Source organism: Rattus norvegicus, chromosome 2, assembly GCF_036323735.1.
Source record: "Rattus norvegicus strain BN/NHsdMcwi chromosome 2, GRCr8, whole genome shotgun sequence".
In the NCBI taxonomy this organism is placed as follows: Eukaryota; Metazoa; Chordata; class Mammalia; order Rodentia; family Muridae; genus Rattus; species Rattus norvegicus.
This window is the reverse complement of record NC_086020.1, coordinates 234,635,146-234,649,367: the sequence shown is the minus strand read 5'-3', so window position 1 is coordinate 234,649,367 and position 14,222 is coordinate 234,635,146. Positions and strand designations below refer to the sequence as shown.

The 14,222-nt window shown below is 41.7% G+C and overlaps 1 long non-coding RNA gene across 1 annotated transcript; it reads right to left on the bottom strand.

The window, feature by feature from the left end:
• Positions 1-1,921: 1,921 nt before the first annotated feature.
• On the bottom strand, positions 1,922-13,528 carry LOC120100957 (uncharacterized). Its single transcript, XR_005501374.2, has 3 exons — positions 6,658-13,528; positions 5,157-5,288; positions 1,922-2,943 (listed from the first exon to the last, which is right to left on the bottom strand). It is a non-coding gene; the product is annotated as an uncharacterized LOC120100957 (long non-coding RNA).
• Between the last annotated feature and the right edge of the window lie 694 nt (positions 13,529-14,222).

The following is a 14,222-nucleotide window of genomic DNA, read 5'->3' as shown; positions in this document are numbered from 1 at the left end:
GTGGTAGGATTTTTGTCTGGCTTGAGCAGGTCTTGGGCGTGACGGTCTCTGTGAGTTCATGTATACATCAGCCCTGCTGTGTCTGCCAATGCTGTTTCCTTGGCGTCATCCACCATCTGTGGCTTTTAACCCTCTTTTGCATGGATCTCTGAGCTTCTGGGGGGAGCAGGGAGTTGATGGAGGTTCTCTGATGAGGTTTGAGCAAAGCACTGACCTATGGCCATACCTGTACACCATTAGGAGTCATTCTATTACTGTATTTCTTTAGCAGCAGTTCCCAAACTCAAATTCATAGATCACCCAAAGAGCTCAGACATAAAAGGAAGGAAGCCTTGGGAACTTAGGTGAGGAAAAAAAATGTACATCTTGATTTTCACTAACTTCTAACAAAAATGTATTATTTCCTTCTGTTATAAATGTCAGTAACAAACTACAAAGATATTAGATATGTGTATGGCTTTGTTATGACTGGAAACCACAGACACGTCCATTCTGCATTACAGAGCCTGCAGCCTTGTAGAATCATTTATGCTCACTACTTCAAAATTATAATTTCTATTAGAATGGAGTTTATATAAAATCATAACACAGAAGCCTGCCTATTACCACATAATAATTTTCATATTGTAACAACTGCTTTAATATAATAAGCTCCCATTCATTAAATTCTTTTGTTTTTCATTTTATTCACTTAAAATAAGACTCTAAGAAGAGGCCAATAGACAATAGAGTTTAAGGTGCCTGCCTAACTATATTTCTTACCTCAAGGTTTCTAGATCACCTTACAGTCCAAACACACAGAATGAACACACCCTTCTGCCCTGAACCATGGAAGAGTTGAAATCTCTCCTGAGGCCCTCAGCACACTGCCTTCCTCTCTATGCATGCTTTAGTCCTTTGTGAGGCTGTTCGTCCTGATCATAGGACACTTGTTTCCCTTCTTTAGTCTCCTGTAGTACCACGTACCATGGTAGGTGACAAACCCGAGTTGTTCTGAGCACACCCTTTTCCATGGCACATTTGACATTCCTGGCATTCGGACTGAGAAAACAGACATATTGCTGGTGCGTTTTGGCCCCTGAAGTGGGCTCGTGAACTTGTACAAACGGAACTGTTATGTTTTCTGTTATCTGAATCTGTCTCAAACCAACAAAACATGGAGAAGGACAGAAAACGAGACCCCAGAGCTCTCTGTCTGGTGATCCAGACGCACAGCAATGAATCATATATTTGTATGTGTGTGTTTACAAATATATGGGGGTTTTTTTATAGTCCCATCACACAAATAGCGTTTAAATGATCTGGATTTGAACACTCACAAGATAAGAAAACATTTGGAATATTGACCATTCAGCGACCATCTATGCTTCAGGGTCAAAAAATATTTTTGGGACAATGATTTTTACTGTTGTTTGCTGTTGCACAGCATAAGGCCTTTATGTGGGAATATAAACTAGTTCTTCCCAGTGAAAGCATTTTATGTTCACCAAGTCTATCACCTTAATGGTGTAGTTTAAAGAAATAATGAACTATAATGCGGACATGGGACACTCATCTCTGAGTAATTAACTGAGATTGATAGAAATAAATACTGGGTAAACACCCTTTTGACAGAGAACCTCAGGAGAAACAGAAGTTGTGAATGATCATTTTTTTTAAAGGTATAAAAAATTACTATAGGAGCTGGAGAGACTGCTCAGTGGTTAAGAGCACAGGCTGCTCTTCCAGAGGTCCTGAGTTCAATTCCCAGCCACCAAATGGTGGCTCACAACCATCTGTAATGGAATCTGATGCCTTCTTCTGGTGTGCATGAAAGCAGAACATGTGTATACATAAAAAAATAAAAAATTCCTTTTAAAAATACTGCAAAATATCCCATCTTGATGAAATATAGATATAAAAATATATATAAATGTGAGCAATTGAGAATTTGAAGTTTTTTTCTAACAGCCTAAGACACAATAAATGTCCCCAGAACATCTGCTAGGACTGTCCCTTGGCATGCTGTTTTATAACTTATAGCTTCCAGCAATCTATGCAAGCTCCCTTCTCTCTCTTCTTGTAGCAATTCTGGTGTCGCTGCACTGCAGTTCACTGTTCTAATGACAGGTAAGAGTGCTACCGTAATGATGATGATGATGATGGTAGTGGTGGTAGTGGTGATGAGGATGGTGATAATAATAATAATAATAACAATAATATCCATATGTGTATATATTGTAAGTTTCAATATTTACACTGTTAATGTTTTCAGTTAATTCCTCTAAGAACACTGAGGAAGACACGACAGCTTTAGTACCAAATATGCAGGCAAAGGGCGCAGGTTCTCATGGATGTAAAGACATTGCCTCAGGTTTCCATAGCCAGTGTATAACACAAGCAAAGCACAGAGGCAGGTCAGCCATGGGTGAATTCAGTTCGACGTGGTTCCTATTCCACCCAGAGCAGCACCAGAGACCAATTGCTCCATGTCGATGACTTCTGGATGTGATTTCAGCTTTTATCAGTTACTGCATCTAAGGTGACTTAGCACAGGGGTGCAAGAGACACTTGATCATTTGGTCATTAATTTACAGCATCCTATATTTGCCAAAATGAAAGTCAAGTATCTGGGCCTCTGGGTTCTAGAGAAAACAAATTCCCCATTTAGAGGTAATTGTTCTGACTTGTATTCCAACAAGTGTTCAAGCTACAGCTCAGCATGCCCAGCTCATGATGTCATCAGTCTTGCTACTCGGGCCACAGGACACTGCACACCCTATGCCTTCCCAGGATAAGACACCTTGTAGACACAAAGTCCCATTGCAAGAATCATGATTTATAATAAACAAATATCACCTGCACTGGAAGAAATAACATCTGAAATACACAGACTTACTTGGATCTAAAAATGTCTTCCAAAAGCTCTTGTGTGGGGGAGTCTTGATCTCCAATGCAGTTGCTCTATGGAAGTGGGGCGGCATTTGGAGATGATTAGATTCTGAGGGCTCAGCTTCATGAATAGATTAACAGAATCAGTATTCAATGGGGGATTGGGAGTCTGTGGACACTTTATGGGGCAGGGCCTGGGAAGTAGGTCACTTGTGGCAGTGCAAGGGGCAAGAGGTTGCATTAAGGAGCATGTTCACTCCACAGTCCCTTCCTCTCCCCCCTGTCCCTGCTTCCTGGTTGTCATGAAGTAAACAGCTTTTCTCTACCACATGCTCCCAGCTGGGTCCAGAGGAAATGGAACCAAATGACATGGACTGAGACTAGAAGGCAGAATGGCTATCGTCCTTGAAGGTAGTATGTCTCGGCATTCTGCCAGGGACAGAGAGCTACCTCATGGGATATGAGATGGAGGCCCCAACGTGGAGCAGTGAATGGTGATGTCTATCAGGACTGCCACTGTGGCTGGATCCTGCCCAGTCTCAAGGCCAGCTGTAGCAAGGGGACTCTGCCTCATCCAGTGACCTACCTGAAAAGTCTCATCTGAAAATGAAGCCCACCAAAAGCTGAAGGAGGTTTTCCTAAGACTGAAGTGAATCTGAGGAGCACAGGCCTCCGGGAGCTGTTCGGGCCTGCAGTACCATTCTCCAGCTGCCAGGCACTTAAAGCTCACAGCTCATTGTCCCTTGGGAAGTGGCCCTCAATGAGGGATGCCATCTCTTTCTATATTGTGCTCCATTCCAAGGGTGCAGTATACGAAGGATGTATAGATTCAAGGTTTAGTGCCCTTGACTGGCCTTAGAGCCTTCAGTTCCAGAGCTCCTGAGAACGTGGCCTGTCTCCCTTGTGACTAACAATGTGGCTCTTATGTCCCAATCTGTATTCTCTACTCCCTTACGGTCCTTGGTCCTGGAGTCATCCCCAGCAAACCTTCTGCATGCTAATCTCAGAAGTTTTCTTCCCGGGGATTCAGACCTGTAACAGCTGTACTTAGAGTCGGCAATCTTCCCTCGATATGCTCTCTCTAACAACAGAGGACTTTATCACATGGGATGTGAGGGCAGTTTTGAAAGCATAATTCACATCGCTGCCTTGGTGCTCAATCCATACCTTAAGAATTTAAACTTCCCAGTTGTCTTTGAAAAGTTCAACGTAAAAGTCAGTAGGCCACACAGATAACTGAACTCTGCGTCTCCATAACTCTTTAAGTAACTGCTTCATCACTTTATGAACTTACTTTCCCATGTAAGAAGCTGACATTATTGTCACCATTTTATACTCTTCTCCTTCCACAGAATGACCACCGATTCTACCATTCAGTTTTCCCTTTCTACTGAGAAGTCTTTATAGATTCTTAGAATTTTGCCTATGTTGACAATAAAGCCATAAGCATTGGTATAGAAAGAAGCTAAACCAGGAATAGAGACCTACTTCCACCTCTTTCCTGTGACTTTCTGTAATCCCTGTTTGTTTGTTTGTTTGTTGGCTTGTTTATCTGCCTAGTACTTAAGCCGTTTCAGAAATTGCTCGTGACCTGAGTATAAAACATGAACAAAACAATCTCGTCCTTCCCGAGCTTTAAAGCCTCCTACAAAAACAAACATTAGGGGCTGGGGATTTAGCTCAGTGGTAGAGCGCTTACCTAGGAAGCGCAAGGCCCTGGGTTCGGTCCCCAGCTCCGGAAAAAAGAACCAAAAAAAAAAAAAAAAACATTAAATACACAACACAAATAAATTTTTGAGCAGCAAGTTTTCCGAAGGAAGAAGCCAGGATGCTATGAACGTGTGCAACAGAAAGTCCCGGCATTGTCCGGGATGTCTGCAGTAGCCAGAGGAACTAGCAATTAAGTGGAGATTCAAAAAAAAAAAAAAAATGGATGAGAGGGCTGGGGACAGAGCTCAGGCATTCGGTTCTCAGCAGGACATGAACAAAGCATTGTAGTAGATGCCTGTAATCTCAACACTTGGAGGTAGAGAAAGAGGAATCTGGGCCACAGGGAGAGTCTGAGGACAGCCTAGGCCATGTGAGACCCTGCCTCAAAAGTAAATAAAAAGTAAATAATGTGAAAGAAAGTTAGCAAGGAGGAAGAGAAAGAAAGTGATTCACAGACAGGAAACCCCGTACTTGCTAAGTCTACAAAAGGAAGAAGCTTGCCACGTTCATGGAACTGAATAAAGGCTACATGGTAAGAGTAATGGCCTGGGAGGGGAGGGAAGGCATCAGCTCACCGGACGTCATGTGCTTCACAATGATGGTTGAAAGCCTCACACTGTGTGCAATGAGAGAACACATCTCAGGGTTCCAGGCAGGTGAAAGCGGGGTCTGGTTCCCAAGTTCAATACGATGCCATTATCACTTACCTGTTTAGTACACCAAAAAATAAAATTCAATAAGATAATGACAATGAGTATGCCTAGAAAATAAGATGTGTGTGACAACAAAAGACATTATTATCACCACTCATTTCAGAGGTTGATGGACTTTGGATCACTACGTAAACAAAGCTGTGATTTCAGAATTCACCACTAGACAAAAATAAATATAACACCACTGTCACACAGCAGCTGCATGCCTTCTTGAAGTGATGCCTCTAAGCCCAACTCCATGACTGCAGTCATTGTCCTGCCATGTTCCCAGACAGTCATTTGATAACCCAAGTGCTGCTTTCTAGAATACCCCAGGTTTCAGCAGTGGGCGATGTCGGTGACAACACTTAAGACTATCACAGAATGGATTGCCATGATACCATGAGTAAAGGCTTTCTGGGGCAAGGAGAAAAGACCACAAAAGTGAGTGTATATGATGAAAGCAAAGTGTGTGTGTGTGTGTGTGTGTGTGTGTGTGTGTGTGTGTGTGTGTGTGTAAATGAAGATTTGTGTTTGAGAATGGGTTTGCAGTGTAGTTTCACAAAATAAAGGCCACAAATGCAAATGCCCTTCAAGTTAACCATTACCCAGTGGTCTAGCATGCAGAGGATATCCATATATATATATTTTTTATATGATAGGCTATGCACTGCGTTAAAATTTAAATCTTGTTTTAAGTCCTAATTCCATGAGTGTAGTAGCCTTAAAACAATAGACACAGAAAAGCAAAGATAAAAGCTACAATGGTTGGTGTCCTACTTAACTGTACTGGCTGCTGTTTTGTGTGTCAACTTGACACAAGCTGGACTTATCACAGAAAAAGAGCCTCAGTTGTGGAAATGCCTTCATGAGACCCAGCTGTAAGGCATTTTCTCAACTAGTGATCAAGAGGGGAGGACCCAGCCCATTGTGGGTGGTGCTGTCCCCGGGCTGGTCGTCTTGGATTCTATAAGAGAGCAAGCTGAGCAAGCCAGAGGAAGCAAGTCAGTAAGAAACAATCCTCTGTGGCCTCTGCATCAGCTTCTGCTTCCTGACCCACTTGAGTTCCAGTCCTGACTTCCTTTGGTGATGAACAGCAGTGTGGAAGTGTAAGCTGAATAAACCCTTTCCTCCCCAACCTGCTTCTTGGTCATGATGTTTGTACAGGAATGGAAACCCTGACTAAGACAACAACAAACGATGTTTCTCTCAATCACCCTGGTAGACACACATGTAATAATATGTACAATTCATTGCGCATGTGTGCAGACATGTATCCTTACTGATGTTACATACACAACTGGAAAATGTGCTCAAGTTGGATTTGGGGGTTTTGTTTTGAAACTTCCGTGTAAAGTACTTTTTAAGAGGTTGGAAAACTTACCGTCACATAGGAACGCTTATTGAAACATGCATTTTTAGTACCGGGGCAGAGCAGACAGACAACTTCGATTAGGAAAGCTAGGTGAAATTTCATTTGATTGCTCTAAAAGATGAAAAGGGAAGAAAGACAGAGGATGAAACAATTTCAGGTGCTTTCAATGCATTTATCAAATCAGAATGAACTGCTTTTGACTGTGCTTGTAACCACTCAGAAGGCATTCACTCGACCAAAAGGCAGGGACTGCCTTTCCACTGTGACGAATCCGACTTAATGAAATTATATTTTCTTAAACACTAAACCTATGAGGTGCAAGAAGAAAGGGGGAGGCAGGAGAAAGGAGCGTGATGGCCAGCGAGTTTCAGGAGAAGACAATAGGCACTATTTTGAACTGATTAATGTTAGAATTTCTGTCTGACCTTGAATTTGATGAAACTCAATATAGGGCCAAGCTTCTGTAAGGACTTCAATTATAAGAGGTTATCTAAAAGCACTCCTAAGCTGGTTTTCAAGATGAAATACTAACTGAAGTTTGTATTTATTTCGCAAACAACCATGTTAACCTTGCTGTTTACACTGCCAATGACACCCTCCAAGACTGTGGGCTCCCTGTGCTATAAATCCCCACCAGATAAGCAGCTCATTCCTTGTTTGTCAAAGTGTGGTAGGAAGTTGCACCAGGAAAATGAATCAAGCACAATACCGTATATTACAAAAATAAAATCTGTAGAGTACATGCCATATACTCTGTATGAATCCTTCATCCATTATATACAAATTGGCATCATTGTGACCGATACTTAACACCTGTGAGGCTGGGGTTGCAACACCACTGTGAATAATGCCCCGAATGTGTTGTCTTGTGTGCTGTCGATCGCCTTCATTTGTGTTCTACCAATTGACCTTGTCCTGAGAAACAGGCTGGGCACGTGAGACCTGCATGAATATCCTGATTTGTCTAAGATCATGTGGCTAATGGGAGACAAATTCAGAACCTAAACAAGGCAATTTGTATTTGGGACAATGGAAAGCCTTCTCTGAACGTTATTGTTTGTCTGTACAGATATGAGAAAGGGATACAAAGCAGACAGAGGAGGACACTGCAATCTCAACATGCATAAGCTTATGGTTGGTCTTTCATAGGCAGAAACCCATGATCTCTACCCTCCGGTGTTCCTTTAAAACATCTTCCACAGGTCTGGGGTTTCAATCAAGCAATATCTCACCATGTTTTACATAGAAAGCCTTTCCAATCTGACACAACAGCGATTTGAATATGAAATATTCCCCCAGGGCTCATAAATTTAACGTGTGGCCCCCCAGCTTGTAATTCTGCTTTGCAAAGCTACAGAAACTTTTTGAGTAGGGGAAATTTTGGTGAAAGAAGCAGATCACTGTGGTGGGCCTTGACAGCTTATAGCCCCACCCCACTTTTGCACACTCTTTGCTACCTAACCGCAGATGCATCGCATCTCTGCCACGAAAGCCCGTGTCCCTTCTTAAATCATAAGCCAAATTAATCTCTCCCCCCAATTTGTTCAGTATCGGTATTTAGTCACAACAATGAGAAAAGTAACTGATCTAACCATCAATATAATGAATGCCTTAGATCATTTGTCTTAAATATGGTGATAGATTGCTATAGTTAACCTACATGTCTGCTTTCTCTTAACCCCACCTATAACTTAAAATACACACTGATACGTTAACATTGAAGCTAACATTGATATGTTAAATTTGAAGCTAAAGCTTAGTAAAAATAAATCTCTTTGACTTGCGATGGGGAGATGGCTCTGCGGGCATCTCATTCTCTTCTCTGAGCTGTGCATTGGCAGTGTACACAGGCGCAGATGCTCAGGCTGCATCATACTTCCCTTCCGGTCTGGGTGAGACAGCACAGAGCATGGGCCCTGGAATTAGACTTGGAACAAAAACTTTTATTCTGCCTCTCATAGTGTGAGACTCGGACTTGGCCTTCAGTCAAAATAAGGTACGAATACTTAATGTTGGAATCCAAGTCCACCTAAAGTCGGGTACAGCAGCACACACCTGTAGTCCTAATGATCCTCTAGGGAAAGGGCAGGCAGAGACAGGAGGACTCCTGGAAGCTTGGGGTCATGTTAGGGTTACTATTACTGTGATAGGACACCATGACCGAAGCCACCTGGGGAGGAAAGGGTTTATTAGACTTACATTTCCTCATCACTGCTCATCATTGAAAGAAATGAGGACAGGAATTCAAACACAGGGAACCTGGAGGCAGGAGCTGATGCGCAGGACATGGAAGGATGCTGCTTCCTGGCTTGCTCCTCATGGTTTTCTCCGTCTGTTTCTTACAGGACTCAGAGTCATCAGCCCAGTGCTGACCCACCCAAAATTAATGCCCTCCCCTACTAATTAAGAAACTGCCCCACATACCTGTCTGCTTAAAGTTGTGTCTCCTGGAGGCATTTTCTCAGCTGAGGGTCCCTCCTCTAAGGTGACTATAGCTTGCGTCAAGTTGACATTAAACCAGCAAGCACAACTGACCCCTTATCAACTTGACAAACACATCATGGTTAAGCCACAATGCTTCCTTCCTTGTTTATCTCCCAAATTAAACATTAATATTAATATCAAAATATAAAATATTTTACAAACTTAAAAAGTTTCACACACTTAAGCATTCAAACACTTTAATAATTCAGTACCAAGCCTCAGCTGCTCTCCAGGACCCCTTGACACAGTCAGAACCAGCACCACCTGGACAACTCTTACACTAGCAAGTTTGGCTACCAGCACAAGGTACAGTCCTGGCCTCCTCTGGAACAGAGTTTCTGTTTTCTACTTCTCAGGAAATATTTCCCAGAAGATCTCACCTCAGTGATGTTGGTCTCTTCTTAATCACTGCTAATTTCTCAGCTCTAATATCAATTGTCCCAGTAAAGCAAAGATTTCCGGTTCTGGTCCCTTGTTAATCACAGCTGACTCTCAGCTCCAGCTAACCAGAATCACAGAGTCTTAATTCAAAACATCAAAGGGCCAGGCTAAAGTCTTCCCTCTGAAACTTCACAAGACCTCCATCGTCCGTCGCTACAAATCAGCCCACTGAGCTTTCAACATTCTGTGGCTTTTCAAGCTTTAAGTTCCAAAGTCCTCCCCATCCTTCTAAAAACAACATGGTCAGGTCTTTCACAGCAATACCCCTCTACCCTGGTACCACTTTGTCTTAGTTAGACTTACTACTGCTGTGATGAAACACTATGACCAAAGCAAAGGCTTTATTTAGCTTACACTTCCATATCATTGTTCCTCACTGAAGGAAGTCAGGACCCGAGCTCTAACAGGACAGGAACCTGAAGCCATGGAGGGGTGCTGATTACTAGCTTGCTTTCCATTCCTTGTTTAGCCTACACTCTTATCCAACTCAGGACCAGGGATAGCCCCACTCACAATGGGCTGACCCTTCACACATTGCCTTAGGGTTTTACTGCTGTGAACAGACACCATGACTAAGGCAACTCTTATAAGAACAACTTGTAACTGGGCCTGGCTTATAGATTCAAAGGTAGAAACATGGCAGAATCCAGGCAGGCATGGTGCAGGAGAAGCTGAGAGTTCTACATCTTCATCTGAAGGCTGCTAGCAGAATACTGACTTCCGGGCAGCTAGATGAGGGTCTCAAAGCTCATGCCCACAGGGACACACCTACTCCAGCAAGGTCACCCCTCCTAATAGTGCCACTCCCTAGGCCAAGCATATACAAACCATCACACACACCAATCACTAAGAACTGCCCTACAAGCTTGCCTACAGCATGACAGTATAGAAGTATCTTCTCAATTGAGCCTCCCTATTATCCAATGACTCTAGCTTGGGTCAAGTTGACATAAACAAGCCAACATGACTGACCCCTTATCAACCAGACACACACACACACAGAGCACTATTAAGCCACAAGCTTTCTTTTCTTATTCAGCCACCAATATCTCACATTAATATGAGCATCACAATATAAAATAGTCCAAAATTTGAAAGCCTTACAGTCTTTAAATATTCAGACACTTAAAATTTCAAAGCCATGGCTTCTTACTCCGTGGCCTTGTCAAGGGTAGGTTCCTGATCTTGTTGCAACTTGAAATGTCATGTTTGGTTGATATCCTTGGGAGTCCTGCCCTTTTCTGAACAGAAGTAGAGGAGGCACAAATGGGGAAAGAGTAGGTAGGGTTGGGTGGAGGAGGTGGGGGGAAAAAAGGAAGGGGAAACTGCAGTTGGGATGTAATATATGAGATACTAAATTAATAAATAAAAGAATAATTTTCAAAACCAGGGCCAGAGAGATTGCTCAGTGGTTAAGGGCATTAGCTGCTCTTCTAGAGGGCTCAATTCTCAGCAATTACATGATAGCTCACAACTGTCTGTAACCAGTTCTAGGGCACCTGACACCCTCACCTGCAAGCAAAACACCAATGCACATAAAATCTAATAAATATTCTTTAAAGTTCAAAGTCTCTTTAAAATATTCAAACTTTCTTTTAAAAATCCAAAGTCTTTGTAAAACTCCAAAATCTCTTTAAAAATAGAAACTGTGGGCTCCTGTAAAAAAAATAAAATAAAATAAAATAATTATTGGTTCAAAAGGGAAGAACAAAGGTACAGTCACAATCTGAACACATAATTTTGACAAAAGAAACGTGCACATGCATCTAAGGCTACAGCGCACTTGGTAGCAAGCTTACCCAGCATACACAGTGCCCTGGTTCAAACCCCAAGGATATAAAAGACTGATGATCCCAACACTTCTAAGGTGGGGATAAGAAGTTCAAAGTGATCCTCAAGTGTTTAGGAAATCCAAGGCCAGCCTAGGCTAGAGACCTTGTCTCAAAAAAAATGCATGTACACAATAATACCACATAGATAAATTGTTGAGGTACAAATATGATATAATGTTATGTGTGATAAACTAAATATATACAAATGCTGTGTGGTTTCAAAGTTCCCCTGAGAACTATATAAACATCAACAAAACTTTATACTAAGGAAATCATAATAAGGACTTAACCCTGTGATAATATTATCTATGAATTCTCTTACATGGTTTGCCATTTGTTGTGATAAAACACTAACTAAAATCAAATTGGGACAGAAAGGCTCTATTTCAGCTTATAGGTTATATAGTCTATCAATGAGGGAATCCAAGGCAAGAACTCAAGACAGGAACTTAAGCAGAAATCAATAGAGAGTTTCCCCTGGTTTTATCTTCAACCCTTCTTATGTAACTCAGGTCCAGCTGCCCAGACATACATAAGACTACCCACAGAAGGTTGGACCCTCCTTGTAAATGTAACTTTTATTTGCCATATGTAATTGTCATCATGGAGGCCTACTGGTAAATAAGTTTCTTTCTGAACTCTGGCTGACTGCTTCAAGTTAGCTGTTCAAATTAAAAACTCCTCTCAAAACTGACTGGTTCAAACTGGCTTCTCTCAGCTTCTTACTGAACTGTTCTGCTTGGAAAAACTGCTTCTAAACTCCATGAACTGAACTGCACTCTGCAAGAACTGAACAGAACTGAATCCAACTGCACTCTACTGAACTGACTCCCACCTCACCTTCCTGCATTACTCTCAAATAGGTTCCCTTTCCTGTCTATTTTTGTGAGAGTTGGGTGTATCTTATCTCTGAGTCATTCTGCCAAGTCTGTCTCTGATTCGTCCCTTTGTCTGTCCCTCAGTTAGATGTCATTCTTTGGGATTGAAGGTGTGTACTAAGGGTGTGTCTGTATTCCAGCCAGACCACACAGACCTAGAAGGTCTTTGGGTGTGATCAGAGAAGTCACGTTGCTGGATTAAAATTCCTCTGCACCCCCTACATCAATGAACAATCAAGAAGTTCCTCCAGACCGATCTGATGGTGACAATTACTCAACTGAGGTTCTACCTTCCCAGTTGTGTCATGTCAACAAAGACCAAGGAGCACAAAGGTGTACGATATATCTGGTACTGTGTAGTGTTCTTGCCTGGAATCCACATGAGAAAACATTTACAAACAGAAAAAAAGAAGTGAGGAATCAGTTCTCTTCGTGGATGAAGGTCAATGAGACCTTAAAAAGATCAGTGGTTAGAGGACGGAGAACATCAAAGAAATAACTGCTCAATAACCTATCGCGGGATCCGAGATCAGCTCTTACAACAGGAAAGGGAAATGAATAGAAACCGCCAATGCTCGGTGCAATTCTACCATTTAGCTAGCAGCACCGCGCCATGTTGATATCCTGGTTCTGGCCATTGTTTCAGGGTTATTAAGGGTGAGGAATGATCAGACATCCTGGTAACCGGCACGCAAGAACTATAGGTGCTACTTTTACAGCTTCTGTTAGTCTAAAATTGGTTCAAAATTAAAACGAAATAACAGTCGAAAACACCTGAAAGGATTCTTCTAGTGAGCCAGTGTGAAGGAGACCCAAACCCCAGGAGGGAAAAGAAAGAACGGGAACAGCCGAACCGTCACAAAGGAACGGGAAGCAGACAGCCAGGAGCAAACACATTAAAAATGTAAAAGTTCTAGCCCGAGAGGAAGTTAATCAACGAAATCCACACAAGAACAAGGACTCATCCTGGTCTTCAGACAGGCACATTTGATCCTGCCCGCCAGTCAGCAGTGGAGAAAAGTCACGGAACCACTCTAAGGGGAGGGAAATCAGTACACGCCTCTTTGAGAGGAACTTTTAAAGTTTATATGTGCATCCTTGACAAAGGACTTTCTCTTCCAAGAACTAATTCTAATGAAATAAATAAGTCAAAAATACAGAGGCCATTGTAAAAGCCTAATTGTAAAGGCTAACCATTAAATTTTTCACATAATTAGGGAAAGGTTAATTATGTATCCTGTGTGCATATTATTCAATAATGTTAAAAATACATATACACTTACAGTTACAAATATATATGATTGTTATGTGAAATATGGAAGACTATGATAAGCATCAGTTACAGCATAAATTATGGTATAAAATATTTATGGTTATGTATAAATTTGTTTAAAATGTGAGAAAAATATAATTTTGATTCATTATCTTTTTTACTTCCCAACTTGTAACTTCTAGTATAAGATTAACACATGATATATTTTCAATTAAATTTTTGCAAAATGGATGTCTTATTTAGACTTTGCTTTTTCAGGGATCTGGAATTCTGGGACGATCGCTACTGCATTTCTAGAGAGTGGAAAACTCTATGGCTGCACTTTCAAGACACGCCACTAGGTGGTACACTGCTTCTCCAATGCGTGTTTCAGACATTGTAAGCTTCCTGAGCTTACATTACTTACTGAGTTGACCCCAGACAATAACCGGGACCCACATTTCTTTTTCTTTTACGTAAAATCATCTGCATTCCCTAGAATAATATTAACTCAATGGCTCTTTTCGAAGTTTTCTTACAGTATACACTAAATATTTCCTGGACAGATAAAAGACAAAAATCGAAGCAGCAAAATCCTGGCCAGTTTACAGCTTCACATTTTGTCAGCTTCCTAAACAAAGTTAAGCTGTTTTTTGTGAAGCCCCTTAGTGCTCTACATTGTAAGGC